Here is a 4,391-nt window from a genome sequence, read left to right on the forward strand (position 1 = left end):
TTGTTCTGATATATATTAAATTCCCTAACATCCCAAAATGGGTTTGTGGTGACAGTCATATTTCTGAATTTTCATTGGATTCCTATGCTTTCTGAATATTTGATGGTCTGAATATTAAAGAATTTTGGAATTTCAGAATATGCAGCACCAAACCCATCGTTGAGGGAAGAAATTGCTATAGTTTTGGTGCGTACCTAGTGCTGATTGATATGCAAAACGTCATGCCATGTAACCATGGGGTTTAGTTTTGCATCCTTTCGTTGTTGCCTGTTGACGCCTCTGTAGTTTGTGACTCCTGTAGTTTAGCTTGCTCAATGGTACATAAATTAAATGCTACTCCCACCGTTCCATAGTTTAGTGTCAAAAAATGACTTATATTATGAGACAAGTGTAACCAAGAAGAAGGTCAGGCGCGCATTGTTTGTACGTTGGGTTCAAATTTAGAAACACAGGAGGTGGCAAAGCAGAGGCTGGATTAGAAAAACGGCAGCAGAGTGGCTGCAGTCTCGCATCCATTGATCCTTTGCTGAGCATACAGATAGAAGCGCTGAAGACTGTTGGATGACTGATGCGAAGCCAAGTTTGATGGCTCCTTCAGCGCATAACTGGATCTGGATCGGGCATCACATAGTCTAATGCAAGTTTGAATCACCACGTAGTATCATCAAAGGTACTGACCGATGATTTATGATTGCTTATCTAAACTACATTTGGACTGACTTCAGCTAACAGTGGTTGCAGTGTTAGGGGTAGCATCTACTCAGGGCCACCCGAGGATGCGGAAGTAGACATTGATCTAGAAAGCTCACGGCAGCGCTCTGGATTAGAGATTAGAATCAAATTTCGGCGGGTGGATATATCGTGTTTGTGGGAGGTGAGGAGATGGATACGAATCGTGTAGAATAAGATTGGTAAACGGTGGGGCGCAATAAATGGGCAAATAGCTCCCATGCGACGTCGTTGGTGTGAATTGTCTCTCATGCGACGTCGTTGGTTGTAATACCTCTCATGCGACATCTGCGTTGGAAAAAATAGCTTCCATGCGACACTGCTGCCTAATCCAAAGACACATGTTTAAAACTCGAATCAGGTGAGTGGGACCCACAGCGTGGGACCCACTAACTTATCCAACTCAGCATTGGTCAGGTGAGCGGGACCCACAGCATGGGACCCACTAACTTATCCAGCTCAGCATTGGTACAAGAGGACACCGAGCCATGCCCCGAGCCGTGCAGCACCCGAGCCCATCCTCCCCCCTCCCCCCTCCCCGACCGTTGTTGTTCTTCTTCTCCGGCGACGACGCGCAGCAACGCCATTCCGGGCCACGACCTAGCAATGTCGAGCTCCGCTTCAGCCTCCCGCCGCTCATGGCCGCGCTATGGCGCAGTGCCCATGACAAGGTGCCCTGCATGCCCACGTATCACACCCCTGAAGCGGCTAGTCACAACGACCGACAAGAATGGCAACCTTGGGCGGGAATTCGTGAAATGCGAGAGCAAACCAGAGCAGGGAAAGGTGAGATTTTACTTCTCAATATGCCAATTTTGGTTTTTGTCTCCCAATTTCATATTTGCCCAATTTTTCCCCATTTTTCATCGGATTTGGGATTTAGGGTTCATCTTTCCAATTTCAGAAATTGAAGCAATGCACCCATTTTGAGTGGCCAGATGAGTACATAGAGCGGATTCAACTGGAGGGTGCATCAGGGGAGCTCGATTTATCGTTGGAGGCGGAGAAGTTGGGCAAGTTTGGATCGGGCGCGTCTGGATCTGGGGCCCCTGGATCTGCCCATTCCATTGGGGCTACTGTGGGGGATGCAGTAGTGACGGCAGAGCTGAAGAAGCTGAACAAGCAGATGAAGAAACTCATCGAATTGCAGAAGTAGGGCAATTTGATGGGGCTGATGGCCGGACTTTTTTATGTTTGTGTAATTGCTCTTGCATTTGTTTATGTGATGATAATTAGTCGTAAGTGAATAGATTGGGCATCATTTGTAATCGTAATGATATGTATATTTGAATAAAAGTGTTGCGCTGTACGAATTCGGCATGTCTTCTCCACTTTGTTTCGGCCCCATTTTTACAGTTCTTCAGTTCGTCATCAGTTTCAGTTTCAGTGGTAGAGGGAAAAGGGAAAAAAAGGTTCGTCCACAGTTGCCCGAAAAGGCCAGACCCATATAGAAGTTAGACAGGGCCGAATAGAACATATCCAGGCCCATTGATAAAAGAAGTGTAGCTAAGTGCACACGGTCATTGACATCGATATATCTTTTCGGCTTTAGGTTATTTCACAAATTTTAAGTTTCCTGCAGTCACCTTTTTTGAGATAACTCATCTGATAATTATTTGATCTATTTTTATGCATAAGCTATCGTGTCCGATGGTAGGATCCCGTGTTGTTTCGGCTAAAACAAAAGGTTGGTTCTAGTTAGCAGTCTAACTTGCAGTCTTTGTGAACCCAAAAAGTTGCAATTGTTTGGTTCTAGTTTATTTCAACCAAGCACCATTTTTTAATTTTTTTTACTTGTGCTACGGTGTTTTCAAAGTTTTTACTTGTGTGTTTCAACCGAAAAAGGTTGTGCCCCTCTCAAAAAAAGAAGACATCTAGTGTGCCCCTAGTAGCTTCTCCTTACAACATAGAGGGGCATCCCCTTACAACATATAGTGCATAAAACATAAAAGGAAGATAATTAACTAGACACATGCTAACAACAACTTATATGATTGGATCATATTTTAGTGCATTTTTTAGTACACATGGCCACATAAATAAAATGCAATGGAGAAACTTTAGGACCGAAATAACATTAATAGATAGCACGATAGAGGGGCATCGGGTACCCTAGTAGCATAGATAGATAGAACATATAGAGGGGCATCCCCCCACAACATATAGTTCATAAAACATGAAAGGAAAATAATTAAAACTAGATAGATAGAAGACATGGGCACACACGCCCGAACCAACACAAACACAAACTAGATAGATAGAAGACTTGCACTTGAATAACTCCTTGGCCCCTCCTCCTTGGGCCCCTCCTCCTTAGCCGGCGCCCCTCACTCGTCGTTCTCCGGCATCTGGTAGGGGAAGGTGTGCATGCCGTTGGGGTGAGGGAAGATGTGGTGGAAGTTGGTGAAGATGTTGTAGGTTGTGAATGCGATAAACTCGCATCCACACCAGAACACCTCGCCGAGGAGGTGGTGAGCGTCGTAGGAGTTGGTGAAGGTGACATAGAGGCCGATGACGAAGCCGTTGGCGTTGCCATCGTACTGCTCGTGGAGGTGGAACATGGGCGGAGTGCCCGGAGGGAGGTGGCGGTAGCCGGCTTGGAGGAAGAAGTGAGCCAACTCTCTAGGGCCCCTCCACCTTGTGATGGCCCACACCCTCAGGCTATTCTCGACGATGACTCTGGCCGGGTACTGCCTCTCCGGCACGGTGCGAGGGCGACGGTAGGTAGGGCCGTTGAACTGCATGGTGGCTCGAGTGGTGGATTTGGCTCGAAAAGAAGAAGGGGAGGAAGCTTGAGAGATGAGTGTGAGAGGATGAGGAAATGGTGCCCTTTTATAGCCGCGTTGCAGCCGTGGTCAATGTGTACACGGTGCCTTCTCGATCATTTTGTCTTCTCTGTTCGCACTGGCATAAGTAATTGCGGGCATTAATTCAAAAAACGGCGGCCAGAGCATCCAAAGAGGCACGGGCGGCACAGGCGAGATGCATCGTTTCGTGCACTTGCATCGGCGGTGACGCCGCATGGGAAACAGGCTCGTTCATCCGCGCGTGACACTGAAAAAGGAGCTGCATCACCGACGCGTCCGTCTCATTCAAACATGCATTTGTTAAAATAGCTTAGATGCGATGTACCTATAAGCTGCGCCCCTGCCGTGCTTTACTGCGTTGATGCGTGCATGCAAGCCCGCATGCAAATGGCTAGGCTGTGTCACAGCATTCACGAGCATAGAATAGTTAGGCTGCGACGTTGCATGGCATGCATGGGACAGGGATGGCCCACATGTCATTGACCCTCTCGCATGCAGCCCATACCCCCCTCTCGACGGCCGTGCGCACGCACGCCAGGCTCTGCCGGCCCGATCCGCTCGGCCCAACGGTCACTTAGATGCTCCCCCGCTCAACGTTATCTGTTCGTCAGAGAGAAAAAACGGTGGAAAATCAGATTGGAGAAGCAGGGCTCCCATGGATCGCCCCCGCGGAATCCTTCTAGAAGGCCTATCCGACGGCCGCAGTTTGGCGTTAGGGTTAGATCGACGGTGGACGTTTGGCACTAGGTTTACATGGGTTTTGGAGGCAGTAAGCGGGGTTTTGAAAGGTTTGACCGAACATTCAAATGTGTATAACTAATTCAAAAAAAATCTAAAAAATGAAAAACCTGCGCA

Source organism: Triticum urartu, chromosome 4A (genome assembly GCF_056163025.1).
Source record: "Triticum urartu cultivar PI428250 chromosome 4A, HENAU_Tu73, whole genome shotgun sequence".
Taxonomy (NCBI): domain Eukaryota; kingdom Viridiplantae; phylum Streptophyta; class Magnoliopsida; order Poales; family Poaceae; genus Triticum; species Triticum urartu.